The sequence below is a fragment of the Natator depressus genome, chromosome 4 (genome assembly GCF_965152275.1).
Source record: "Natator depressus isolate rNatDep1 chromosome 4, rNatDep2.hap1, whole genome shotgun sequence".
In the NCBI taxonomy this organism is placed as follows: Eukaryota; Metazoa; Chordata; order Testudines; family Cheloniidae; genus Natator; species Natator depressus.
The window spans coordinates 769,609-784,414 of NC_134237.1; the positions used below are offsets into that span (position 1 = coordinate 769,609).

The 14,806-nt window shown below is 52.0% G+C and overlaps 1 long non-coding RNA gene across 5 annotated transcripts in view; it reads right to left on the reverse strand.

The window, feature by feature from the left end:
* Positions 1-14,806, reverse strand: part of LOC141986098 (uncharacterized) — a 184,455-nt gene that overhangs the window by 138,669 nt on the left and 30,980 nt on the right. Inside the window, exon 8 of one of the 5 annotated variants that reach the window (XR_012639181.1) lies at positions 13,905-13,919. The exons of the other annotated variants lie outside the window; for them this stretch is intronic. This is a non-coding gene — a long non-coding RNA (uncharacterized LOC141986098). Of the gene's footprint in view, positions 1-13,904; positions 13,920-14,806 lie in introns of those variants that run through there. 5 annotated transcript variants of the gene reach the window in all.

The window sequence follows — 14,806 nt, forward strand, 5'->3', positions numbered from 1 at the left end:
GGCCCCAAACCAAAATGGAGTCACATGTGCTAACTTTTCCTTAACACCAGTCTCCGTGTGTGTAAAATGCTGGTTGCCCCGGCCAAATTTTCCTGAAAGAAGGGAAGAAAGGCATGTAGCTTTTGGGTTATCTGTCAGGTGGCCATCTTGGACTTGGGAAAAGAATCTGGTGACCTTTAGCCATTTCCTATATTAGTTTGGGTTGGGAAGCACACTCCCACGCACGGATTGAATCCGCGTAGATAGGGTCTAACATCCAGGCAGAGACGACGCAAAGAGGGATAGGGAGGGTTTTTAGTTAGGTCTACTCACCCATTCCTGTGTCCATCATGGAGTCCCTCCCTGACGTCCAATGTCAAGAGAGCAGCAGCTGTCCATCGCTGTCCCTGCAAGAGAAGGGAGAGAGAACATCAACATGACCTCCTGGGTGTAATTGTTTGGGAGACTGGAGCACTTCCAGAGTTCTGTTAATCCACCCCTTCTCTAGCCTAGCCTAGTCCTTTTCCCGCTCGTAAATAAAGTCTTGTTTGTGTGCTTACCACTGCCTGGCATTATTTTCTTGTGCTAAGGCAAGCTCTGACAGACTGGCTTTACAAAGGGGACCATGTGGGAAGCATTTACTGTAAGATTCCCTGCATCTTCTGAAAGGGGTTTGGGTTCTGCCCTTTTGAAAGGAAAGAAAAATCCTTCCAGGTGATCCTACGGGGCTGAAACCCACTGTAATTACTTAGTAATCTGTCCTCTTCACTACCATGTTTGTGACCCTCTGTGTCATAGGGAAGTAGCCCATGGCTCATTATGCATCTTTTGATTTAAAATGGACACGTGTGGTGTACAGACGAAGAAGGACAACTTTTCAAGTCCACTGTGCACAGAAATGGGATGGACACTTCAAGGATTGAATACAATGCTTTGATCTTCCATCTGTTCATTAAACAAAGACAAAGGTGCAGATTTGGGAGGCTCGGCACTGACTTCCCCAGGATCATTCCTCTCCGCCTAATTCCCATGAGAAATCTCCTCTCAAGGAAGAGCCTGAGGAATTGTGATCAGGGGAACTACCCAGAGCACCAGATAAATCAGGGCCCTGAGCTGAGAAAAAACAAGCCTCAGCCAGTTCACATTAATTCAGCTGTCCTCAGCACAGACACCCCTGAAGCACCCGAGGATTCCTTGAAAGGCTTTGAGAGGCTTGGCTCTGCAGAGCGAGAGATGAAGCCTATTACTGCAGGGAAATCAATGACAGAGCACTGTCCACACCAGCACTTAGGTCGGTGTAACTTGTCTCACTCGGGGGGTGGCTTCTTCACACCCCTGAGCGACATACGTTCTACCGACACAAGGGGGAGTGTAGACGCAGCCTTAGCAGAGAAGCGATTTAGAAAACAGGTTTTGTTTTGGAGGAAATGCAGGAACCCTGGGTTTGTAATAACCCAAAGGAGAGTCCGACCCCACCAGTCACCTTCCCCACTTTGCACTTGGCCCGGGGATAGTTGTTTTCTCTCAGCCTGTGCCCACTATCATGCCATGTGAAGGGGAAGGAGCCATGCACCTGTCTAGGGTGCTTCTGACATCCGAGAGGGGAGAAAGGAAAAAAGAGGCTCAGTCCCACATGCTACTCACACAGGGGGTGGGAACTTTTGTGGTCATTTCAGTCGAGTCAAGGGGCTCCAAAAGAGTCAAAGCTGCTAACGTGACCCTGTCCCTGTTGTTGGGGACACTGGGGCATGGCCACTAGGTAACTCGAGGGGATGGAAGACCACGAGTGTCGATGAAGCCCCCTCGCACTAGGCCCAAGTGTCCTTGGCCCCCCGGCCTGGAGGCACTCGCAGCAGTTATGCTGAGGATCTGCAACAATATGTTGCAGAGTCAGACTGCCTGAAACTAAACAAGGCCAAACAGGGCAGATATGGAAGAACAATGCTGAAGGAAGCAGCTTTATGTATAGGTTAACAGATGATACAAAAAACAAGGGAACTAGCTGGGAACTGGATTGGCTGGCTAGATGGATACTTAGGGCAGCTTGCTATTGGATAAGTATGCTGAAGAAAGGATGGATAAAAGCCTGTGTAACTTCCTGCTCTGGGTGCAGGATTGGAGATTCTATTCTCCCTGGACCTTTTTGAAGCTTCAAATAAACTTTTCTGCTTCTCCACCCCGTTGTGATTATTGGGTGACGCGCACCGGGTAATGAACCCCTCCCCCTGCTGTTGTTTTGCCTCTCGGCACTGGGTGCCGGCAACACTGTCCAACATTAAACAGGAGAAACAAGGCTGGCAGTTTGGGCTGCTGGACAGAACAAGCCTTCAGGCTGAAAAGCCAACCACCTTTCTCTCCATTTCAGCAAAAAACAACATTCAACAAACCCCCACAAAAACAGGCACCTGAAAAGGTCCTGCCCCCGACTTCACCTTTCCAAGGTCTTCTCCGCACTCTCTCCCGCCCCGAGTGAGAATCCCGCACCTTGACCAACACACCACAGCCAGACCCGAATGCAGCTCTCCCTCTGCAGGCAGGATGGTGGAGAAAAACACAGGGGAAAAAACCCTCCAGGCTCAGCTGCGCAGGGAGCCTTGGCAAGGACGTGGTGGAAAGGTGACACCGGGATCTCTCGCACGGTAAAGGAGACTCGTGCCCGACTCCGACAAACCCTTTGGGAACTGGAAGGAAGCCGCATCCCACAGGCGTTTCGACAGACCAGCCACCAGCCACACACCCAGGCCGGAGGGGCCGGGACACGGGAAGGGGCAGCATCAAACGCCCCCGGGGGGAGGGCTGGGGCGGGAGCTGCAGCCAGGCCCCTGGACCCACAGGGAGACGCAGTCCCTGACAGCAACCAGCCACGTTTGCCCACGTGTTTGTGTGAGACACGTTTGTGTGTGTATGTGATGTCTTGTGTGTGTGCTGTGTGTCGTGCAGAGTCTTGTGTTCAGTGTGTGTGTGCTGTGTTGTGTTTCGTGGTGTGTGTGTGGTGTGGTGTGTGTGTGTGTAGTGTTGTGTGACGTGTCGTGTTGTGTGTGTGTTGAGTTGTGTGCCGTTTTGTGTGTCATGTTGAGTGTGTGTTGTGTGGTTGTGGTGTCGTGAGACGTGTTGTGTGTGATGTGGTGTGTGTCGCACGCACAGAGCACATTGTACGCCACATGCACAACACGTCACGTGTGGCACGTCACACACGTCTCACGTCACACGCACAGCATGCTGCGTGTAGCACGCACACACACAAAACATTGCACGCCGCACGCACACACACAACACGTTGCCTGTCGCATGATGCACATCGCACACAGCACGGATGCACACAACATGTTGCGCGTCGCACGCACAGCACCTCGCACCTCACACTCACAAACACACCTCACACACACACAACACGACACACACCACATCACACAGACAGAAAACACTATACACATGTCACACATACAGAAACACACACAACACAACACACAACACGTCACATACACAGCACAACACACAAAACGGCACACAACACAACACAGGCACACAACCTGACAGACAACACATCACAGACACTCACACGGAGACACACACACTCAACATGACACACAACACATCACACACACTCAACACAACACTCTAGACGACACACAACACACACAGAATGCAACACACAACACATCACACACACAACACGTTACACAATGTGTCACACACACAAACACACACAAGATGACACACAACATGACACACACACTACACACACGTCACACAAAACACATAACATGACACCACACACACAACACCATACACACACTGAACACGACACACAAAACGGCCCACAATACAACACACACACATCACACACAACACATCACGCACACAAACACCACACCAAAGACAGAAACACAGCACGTCACACACACACTACACAAAACACGTCTCACACACCCACACCCACACACCACGTCACATGTCACCACAAACACACAACCACACACCTTCCATACAACACTCTAGACCACATACAACACACACACAACATGACACACAACCCATCACACACACACAAAACCCATCACACACACACACACATAACACGACACACAGAACATGACACAAACACACAAAAACATTTCACACACACAACATGACACACAACCTGTCTCACACACACACATAACACAACACGACACACACAGAACAGGACACACACATAGAAGCAAATCGCATGTCCCACACAACATGTTGCACATTGCACGGATACACACAACACATCACATGCACACATACACGCAAATCGCATTACACACATACAGAAACACGTCACACACAAACACACATGTGACACACAACATGGCACACAACACATCACACACACAAACACAGATCTCACACACACACAAAATGACACAGAACCCGTCTCACACAGTCACACACAATATGAGACACACAACACAACATGTAACACACACATGACACACAACACGTCACACACACTACACATCACACTCCGCACGTCGCACAAACACTTTGCACATCGCACGTCGCACGTTGCACGTCACACCTGCACACACAACACGTCATGCATCACACGTCACACACACAACACGTCGAATGTCGGACACACAACACGGTGCACGTCGCACGTACACTCAGGACGTCACACGTCGCATGTTGCATGCCACATGTCGAACACACAACATGTCGCGTGTCGCAGGTCACACACAAAAATGTTGCATGTCGCACACACATGTTGCACGTCGCACATCGCACACACAACACGTCACACGTCACACAAACAAACACACAACGCATCACAAATACAACACATCACACACACACAACCAGGTCTCTCACACATGCACAACATTAAACAGACACGTCACACACACACACACAACACGACACACAACACGTCACACAGATAGACACAAACACATACAACACGACACACCCAACACATCTCACACACACACACACACATACACCAAGTCACATACACCACGTCACATGACATCACAAACACAACATCAAACACACACTCAAGACGGCAAACAAGAAGAGGCACATGTGAAGTGTGAGGTGCGATGTCTTATGTTTGCATGTGCAACATGCAACGTGCTATGTGTTGTGTGTGCGACGTGCAATGTTTTGCGTGTGTGATGTGCGACGCAGGACGTGTTGTGTGTGTGATGTGCTCTGGGTGGGGTCTGTGTGTGTTTCTGCACAAGCTGATTGCGATGTCCCGGAGGCCAACAGCAAAGAGGGTCCGGCGTCAGCTTTCTTGCCCTGCCGTCAGTCTGCCACCTGGCTGGGGTGACAGCGGCTGGGGACCCCAGGAGCTGCTGAGAGACACGGAGGATCCCTCGGAAGGGAGAAGACGACGTGAGAATCAGACTCTTCCAGCAACGAGCCACATTTGCCCAGTGCTGACGCTGTCAGGCCTCCGAATTTTGGGCCAGAAACCAACAGCCAAATCGAGCTGGAAAATTGAACCACTTGCAAATGGCCCTTCTAGCGTGTCACCAGACCGTAGGCGACCGTCTGGGGGTGAGCTGTGGGCTCCCGACAGGTAGAATCCAGGGCCTGCCTCTTCGCTTCCCACGGCCAGGTATTTTCAGCCCCCAACAATTAGGGGAAGAACAGGGAGATGAAAAGCCAAAGAAAGTTTCAAGAGTTCTCCTTCCTGGCTGAGCTGGCTGCGCTGCCCAGGTCACGGATGGTCATTCTGGGGAGGGATGTGGGTCTGGTCCACTTTGAAGGCGGTTGATCTGGGGAAGGATGTGGGTCTCAGATATCTGGAGGATTGGCCCGGAGCCCAGTCTTGTGGGGGCACAGCTGGTGGTCCTCATCCTCCTCTGTCTGCCTCTCTTCTGCCAGAGAAGGCAAGCCAGGCGAGTACCAATAATGATGCTGTCAATAAAATGGAATCAAGTTGTGGATGTTTTTTCTTTTCAAAAATATTTTCACACTTTTCAATCTGCCCCAATTTCATCAGGCCCTGGTAGTTCCTAGGAGAAATGTGAAGGAGGAGATATTGTAACTCTTCCCTCTTTGTGGGAGCAACAGCTGGCTGGGGTTTTGGCTGCTCAGGCTTTTGTTCCCTGGTTTTACCCACTGTGGTTTCTTTTGCATGTTTTCTTTCATAACGTATTTGATGTACCTGTGTGTAACTTTTTGCCCTAAGGCACCCAGCTGTACAGGTTTTATCTACAATTTTTACAAGTTGAAGTTGCAGATGGAGGGGGCTCCCAGCAATGGCAGCCTCAAGGGGGTGGGCGGCTAGAAGCTGGGGACTGGATCGGGACCCCCAACACTTACTGGTCTCTCTGCCCTGCAGTTTTAGTCCCCCCAGATTAGCCTGATTATCACAACAAAAATTTTGTTTCGCCTGCTGCTAACAGCCCACCTTCATCGATTGGTCTCGTTAACAGTTGCTATGGCAACCCCCATTTTCTCGTCTTCTCTGTATCGATATATCTATATCTATATCTTCCTGCTGTATTTTCCCCTGCATGCATCTGATGAAGTGGGCTTTAGCCCATGAAAGCTTATGCTCAGATAAATTGGTGCGTCTCTAAGGTGCCACAAGTCCTCCTCATTAGCTATTCCTGACTGATTATGCTGGGGGCTCTGCCTGGCTCCAGCGCTCCGGTCCCTCAGCTACCAAGGCCCCCTGGGAACCCTGATCAATTCCAGCTTCAAGGAGTTCTGAGATCCGTCTGTCTCTTTCTGTGCCTCTGTCTCTCTCTAGGTGTGGCCTCCTGACCCTGTCTCATGTGATCAGTTATAGTTTGCTAGCCTCCCACCCCACCTCCATGGGTATTTTTGGCTTCTCCATGCACTCTGCAGCAACGCTCCTTGTACCCAAGCTAAAGATCCCTGCAGCCCCAAAAGTCCTCGGGGGTTTGCTCATCAAGTGGGTTACTGGCAGAATGGTTGTGGGGTGAAGGTGGGGATAGGGAGGTGCTGAACATGGGGGCAGAGAAGGGAGGCAGATTAAGGTGTTGCTCAGCCCAGCCCACTGAGTCCCGGGACACATCAGGGGTCAGCTTGCGAGTGCTGATGATCCAGTTCTCTCGGACATGCTATGTTCATGTGTGTGTGCCTGTGTGTCTGTTCATGTTCATCAGATTTGGGGGCTGGAAGGCGTTCTTTTTGGGGAGTGTCACCTCTGCACACACCCCCACACATTCAGCGGTAGTGCAAGGGTTCAGGCAGGCATTCTTTTTGGGGAGACTAACCCCCATTGCGCTGACCAGGAGAAGGGGGAAGTGGGAGCCTGCAGCGCCATCTAGCGGCCAAAGGAGAAATCGCCGGCTTCTGGACCTGTGTGCGCCCTTGGTTCGGTTCACATGCAAAGCTGTGTCACGCCAGGTTGGGAAAACGGGGTTCTGCTGCACGACATCATCCTCTGGAATGACTCAACCCGACAGGACACCTCCTACGATACACTGCTACGAGTGACACTCTCAAACAGGTCCCCACAGCTCCCCAGCCTCCCCGCACCGGGAGGCAGGTGTGAGAGGATTGTTCTCCCCAACTGACACAGGGAGAAACGAAGGCTGAGAGAAGCGAAGGGCCTTGTCTTCCATCACACAATCTGTCGGGATAGAGTTGGGAACAGGACCCGGGTGTCCTGATTTTCAAACGAACCATCAGTCTGGAGTTTCACACACTGAATGATCAGAATAAAGGGACCTGCAGTGAGCTACAGACCAACAACCATTCACACTGATTCTTCAGCAAGTGTTTTAGAAGCACGAGAACACCAGCGAGAACCAGGAATGGCTCAGAGACAATCAGCAGCGAGAAGGAGAACAATTCACCAAGCAGATGATTGGTTCTGGCTTATTTGCTGGGCCTTAAATGAGAACAACAAAGTCCTGAATCTCCTCCCTGCCATGAGACCCCCTGCTCAGCCAATCAGCGTGGAGACTCTGGCGGTGGGCTGAGGGTTCCCCAGATGGCCCAGGGATGGCTCAGGTCACCGGTGAGGATCACTCTCAGAGCACGCTTCCTGTCCCATCTCTTTGGGAGGCCTCCCACCATGAGGGCTACAGAGCAGCCCCCTCCTAGCCAGTGGAGGAGGAAAAGGGAAACCAAAAAAGACAAACCCAGGCTGCCTCGGTACCAAACCTCTCTGGGGCTCTTACCTTCTCCACAGGGACGTCTGTCTTCTCGCTCAATGAGCAGTGGGAAAGGAGAAAACTCCAGAGAGGCTCCACCTCGCGCTCACATACGAGACCCTGAATTCTCTCTCAGTCCTCAAGGAGACACCTCAAGAAGGAGACTCCCTGCAGCAAAGCCCCGGGGGTCTCTGAGATCCCCCTGCCCTGCAGCCTGTCCTCCCTGGCCGTTGTCGTGGACTCTCTGTGAGGTCACCGCCTCCCAACCTCCTTTCACCAATCAGCTGAGTGCTGCAAAAGGCCCTTGTGATGTCACTGCCACCCCCACCCCTGCCCTGCAGGGCTCATGTCCTGCCCCGAGCCGGCTCCTGTGTGTGTTTGAGCTGCTCCCCCTGGGTCACCCCCACACACTCAGTGATCGTGCAAGGGTTCAAGCAGGCCACACGTGGAACCATCAGAGGATGCTCAATGTGCCGCATTTGGTTTTGCAGAGATTTGGAGACTTGAAGGCCAGAAGAGACTGTTAGATCATCTCATCTGGCCCCCCTACACATCACAGGCCTCCTGCATGGCGCAGTAGTGAGTTTTGGAACAAAGCAGACTCGAGAAAGGCATCTCATCAAGGGATGGAGGAAGCACCACTTCCCTTGGGAGTCTGGAGGAAATTGATGCTGTGGGGGGCAGGGAATTGACCCCAAGGCCACACTTGTGAGTCTCTATCATAACACACATGCATAACAGCACTGCGCGAAGTATGTACATGTCACCTTAACTCTGATGTTTCCTAACGTTTAAAGGCCTGGTCTCCAGGGTGTTCTTTGTGCTTACAGATCGATTTTGGGGAGAGATGCAATCATTTAGTTCAGAGTGGGAGCCGTGTTAGTCTGTATCAGCAAAAAACAAAAACAAAAAGAGGAGTAGTTCTGGCACCTTAGAGACGAACAAATGTATTTGGGCACATTTGATGGTGTGGCTGATGTGATTAGGTCCGAGGATGGTGTCCCTAGACTAGATATGTGGACAGAGTTGGCAATGGGTTTGTTGCAAGGATAGGTTCCTGGATTAGTGTTTTTGTTGTGAGGTTGCTGGTGAGTATTTGCTTCAGGTTGGGGGGCTGTCTGTAAGCGAGGACTGGCCTGTCTCCCAAGATCTGTGAGATTGAGGGATCGTCCTTCAGAATAGATTGTAGATCCTTGATCCTGCGCTGGAGATCTTTTAGTTGGGGGCTGAAGGTGATGACTGGTGGCGTTCTGTTCCTTTCTTTGTTGGGCCTGTCCTGGAGTAGGTGACTTCTGGGTATTCTTCCTTTCAGCAGGTGGGGATTGTAGTTTGAAGAATGCTTGATAGAGATCCTGTAGGTGTTTTTCTCTGTGTGAGGGATTGGAGCAAATGCGGTTGTATCTCAGAGCTTGGCTGTAGACAAGGGATAGTGTGATGTGGTCTGGATGAAAGCTGGAGGCATGTAGGTAAGCATAGCGGTCCAGGACTGGGTGGTGTTTATGTGACCATCGCTTATCAGCACTGTAGTGTCCAGGAAGTGGGTCTCTTGTGTGGCCTCTCCTTCTGCCCCTCCACCCCCACGAACCTGATACAGTTCTGCGGTGACCTGGAATCCGACTTTCCACGTCTCCGACGGAAGGAATATTTCCAACACACCTCTGAACAACACACTAATCCACAGAGACCTTCCTACCAACACGACAAAAAGAAGGATTCTGCGCAGACTCCTCCTGAAGGTCAAAACAGCAGACTGGACTTCAACTCAAGTGCTTCAGCCGACGAGCACGGGCTGAAGTGGTTGAAAAGCAGCATCACTTGGTCCATAACCTCAGCCGTGCAGAACACAACACCGTCCACAGCCTCAGGACCAACTGACATCCGAATCAAAAAGGCTGACGAAGGAGGTGCTGTCGTCATCCTGAATAGGTTGGAATATGAACAAGAGGCTGCTCGGCAGCTCTCCAACTCCACATTCTCCAGCCCATTCCCCTCTGATCCCACTCAGGGTGACCAAGAGAAAATGCACCATCTGCTCAAGAAACTCCCTGAAAAAGCACAAGAACAAATCTGCACAGACACGCCCCTGGAACTCCGACCAGGGGTCTTCTATCTGCTACCCAAGATCCATAAACCTGGAAATCCTGGACGCCCCGTCATTTCAAGCATCTCTGGCTAGGGGTGCTGGTCGTGTAGGGCCTGAGGAGAGAGTCGACATAGCCAGATAATCCTGCTGTCTGGATGCCAATGCCTGAGATGATTTCATCGCAGTCTCTGACGAGGGGGTTCAGGCTCCAGTGCTCTGCTCTGTTTTCCCAGCCCTGTGCAGGGGGTTGTTTCCAGTTTCAGAAATGGGGCAATGTTCACACACTCCCAATGGGTCTTTGCATAAATTAGGTCCTAAGCCAGGGGCAGGCAAATTTTGGCCTGATGCTGGATCGGGTTTCAGAAATTGTAGGGAGGGACAGTTAGGGGAGGCTGGGCCTCCTCAAACAGCAAGGCATGGCCCGGCCCTCGCCCCCATCCGACCCCCACTTCTCGAGCCCGGATGGCTGCCCCGGGCCTCCGGCCCCATCCAACCCTTCTGTTCCCTGAGGGGCCCCCCAGGACCCTTGCCCCATCCAACCCCCCGTGCTCTCTGTGCCCTGACCACCCCCGGATTCCTCCACCCCTAATTGTCCCCCGCTGCCCCATCCATCCCCTCTTCTCCTTCCTGACTGCCCGCCCCCTTGCGACCCATGCCCCATGCAACCATCTTTTCTACCTGACCGGCCCGAGACTCTCCGCCTCAACTGACCCCTGCCCTAACTGCCCCCCATCGCCCCATCCAACCCCTCCTCTCCTTCCTGACTTGCCCCCGGGACCCCTGCCCCATCCAATCACCCCTTGTCTCTGACCGCCCCGGGAGCTCCTGCCCCTATTCAACCCCCTGTTCCCCGTTGTCTGATGGCCCCGACCCCTATCCACCCCCCAGCTTCTGACCACCCCCCGAACTCCCGTGCCCTCTATCCCACCCCTCGCCCACTCCCTGCCCCCCTACCGCGTTGCCTGGAGCACCAGTAGCTGGGGGGCGGCAGCCATGGCCTGGTGCCACCACACTACCCCTCCCCACAGCCCCGTGGGGCCGCCTCTCCACAAGTCCCCAGACCCCAGTGTGGCCGTGCCACTCCACAATCCCCCACCGACTGTCCTCCTCGCCCCAACCCAGGGTGCAGCCGCCCCATGCAGCTGAGCCACTCCACCCCACAGACCCCCTCCCCTCCCTACAGCCCCCCACAGCCATGCTGTGTCCCCCTGGGGGCGGCCATGGTGCTGCCCCTCCCAACCCAACCGCCACAGCCATGCCATTGACCCAAGTCCCCGATCCAACTCCCCTATAGCCTCTCCCTCCCCCACATCCCTCCCAGACCCCGTCCCCATCCATTCAACCCAAATGCCCCCTGTCCACAACCCCCCTCTCCTCCTCCCACAGCACCAATCCATCCCCTACCCTCCCACAGCTCCCACCACACAGACCCCTCCACCTCCCAGCAGGGCCCCCTCCCCGCCCCCTGCCACCCCACCCACCCCGTCAGACACCCTCCCCCACTGGTGCACCAGGGTTTCCCCAAGACCGACCAACAGCTATGAATTAAAAACCCCACACTGTTTGTTGGGGCCTCCTGGAGCCATGGTCCCTACCTGGAGATGCTGAAATCTCACTCTTGTCTCTCTCCTCCTGCCTCCGGCTCCGAGCCAGGCTCCGGACAGTTATGTGGTGAAGAGATGAACTGATGATAGTGGAAGGAAAAAATCAAAAACCAAAAGTGAAGCCAAAAGCGCAAGCCAGGCAGGCAAGGCAAATCGCAAGCTGTTGCCATAGACTCGTCCTCCCCCTTCTCCAATAACCCACCCAAACCGGGACACCACAGACCCCATGGACCTCAAACCAACTACCTGGAAGCAGCAGCAAAAAGGCAGCAAGGACACAGGCCGACAGAGAGTGGAAGGAAAATCAAAAGGGAAAGAGCCCAGTCTTTGAAAGCTTTTTTAGTTCTCTGCACATGCTCCCAGAAGAGGATGGGGCAACCGACAGCCAATCATGCTCTCAAGCAGGGAAAGAAAATCTACTCCTGGACCAACAACAAAGGAAAAGGAGAAGGAACGGGACAGTAAGCGGGACAGAGAGATTTATTCACGTGAGATGGTAATTCCTTAATTCCCTGAGTTACTTCCTGGCCATTTCTATGAATTTAGTGCCATTAAGAAAAGTGTTCTCAAAATCTGTTGGTCTCCTTGCCCTACGCTGTGGTTATGAAAGGTCCTTCTCAGCTCCTTTTACTTTCCTGCTTTCCACTTACTGTAAATAAACCATTAACACAATTCTTCTTGTTTCTTCCACATTCATGTCCCAGTTCCAATTGTTGGAGGCAGAGTCATGAGATGTGTTTGTGACACTCTACACCTTGGGGGAGCATCTTATGCTGATAAGAAGCACACGGGATCTTTTCAGGGGAAAAGGCAATACGCCGCATTTATTGAAAATACAACTGTAAACATATGCATTTCATCATACACACACACACACACACACACACACACACACACACACACACACAGACACGTCCTGCAGATGGTTTTACAGTTACCAGTTTGCTGTAGCTCTTGTCAATCTAATGGCCAGTTAGATTGAACACAAGCGAGGAGCTGGGCTCTGTCGGTCGCGATCCCATGCTCCGAGGCTTTGCAGGACTGAACCCAGAGTCTTATGGCAAAACACCCCAGCTTTAGACTTGTAAATTCCCACTTTCGTTTACGGATTTTGCAATGTCATTCTGTAATCGTTAGTCCTTAAATGGGGTTAGTCTCCGGGTTTTCCGCTGTTATCATTTGGTGGTTTTGTTGGCTTCCCATCCTTAGCTCTTCTTTGTCTTGCATTCAGGGTGCCTGCCTCGCCTCTGAGGTCATCAATGCTGCTAACATGTTTAGCGTCGGATAAAAGGGATGTTTTCTGATTGTCTCTTGATGTTTCCAAGTCTCTCATGTCTTCTTGACCATCTGGACATTTGTGATGGCTTTCCACCTTTATTTTGAACTATGCACACATTTTTCACTCACACCAAACAATTTGACGGAGACTTTCAGACAGGATAACATTTTAGAAAGGATGATATGGTTACTAAAGGGATTACAGAAGAACCTTAGGCAACTTAGTTTCCAACGCAGACAAGAAACACAACTTAATTTGTAATGCAGATAAGAAACAAGACCTTAGAGCAAATACCATAATGAAACCTTATCCTAAAACAAAAGGTGACCAGGACTGTTCTGGTCTATTCCTGCCTGAAATCAGCTTCAGACATCAGAATCTGGCTGATGCCTCTTGACCAATGGCACACGAGGCCGTTCCTTCCTGCTCTCAGAAAGGGTGGCGGGCAGAATATGGTCACATCCTACCATACATCAATCCATTTAATACATGATTATCCCTTCTCTTTCACTATGCAAAATGCAAACATCAAATCCTCCTCCTCTAGGTGCCCTGTAACCCCCATATTCCTCATCTTGTCTTGAATTGTGATATTACACGTAAACCAGGCCATGCAAGGGATCAGGGGAAAGGTGAGGAGCTGTCAAAAGTCACGCTTTTCTCTGTCTAGATGTGTGTCTCCTCAGTGCTTATGAAATGACAAGAATTGTTCGGTGTTCACTGAAACATGCTGTAAGTTGTGGGATCAGCCAAAAATTAGCTTCCCCAGAGGTAAGGAACATCAGCAACCCCCGGGTAGGGTGTGAAACAGCCCATCAATAGCCATTGCCCAGCAAGGAAGCTCCCATTCAATGATTCACCTGCTAGAAAATCACAGGAACAACACGGATCCACCAAGCGGAGTTAGGTGCCTAAACTCTCCGTACAGCACATGGGCCACACAGGCACCTTACAATACAACTCACGAAATCCAGCTCACTGGGCAGGGAGCCAGCCAAGCCCTTGAATGGGAGAGACTGAGGAGGGGGAGGTGTCCAAGCCCGACCCTTCTCTCACAGCACGCACCTGGGCTGTGTCCAGCTGCCTAGCGTAGCTCGGGGTGTGAGTACCAACCTCAGGGCAGAGTGTTACACACCAGGGCACACACCCCATGGGGATTGGGAGCTCGATAGTTTGATTTCACCCACCAAGAGCCAACTCCCCAGGCAGGGCAACAGCCTGAAGAGGGAGTCCCAGACACTCCCCTTGGGCCCTCTGCTCTCTCCTGCCACGAAGGCAAGCCTGCCTTTGGGCTCGATCTGTGGCTCAGGGAGGCCTGAGCAGGAGCTGGTGCTGCCAGCATCACCCCCCACTGTCTGCAAGGGAGGAAGGATTGAACCAGGGTCCCCATGTTTCAGGTCAGTGTGTGAAGCATGGTGCTGTGGTGGGGCTCTCTCCCGCGCTCCTGTGGAAGTTGGTTCCCTGCGGCTAAATAAGGAAAGAGCTCGGGCCGGGGGATTGGATCACCAGGGTTTCCTAATTCCGACCTCTCGGGTGGGTTCCTGCTCCACGGGACAGTGTCATCCAAAGAACATTGTTAGAAATCAATCATGAAAAGATGCGGAACGACAGCAAGCCAGGGGGTTTCAGGACAGGGAGACCAATTCAGGCAATCAGAACAGCAGATATGACACATTTGGAGCTCCTATGAGGCTCCAAGCAGACATGTTTTAGAGACAGAAACTGGCCAGGAATTCTTGGAAACTGGGTT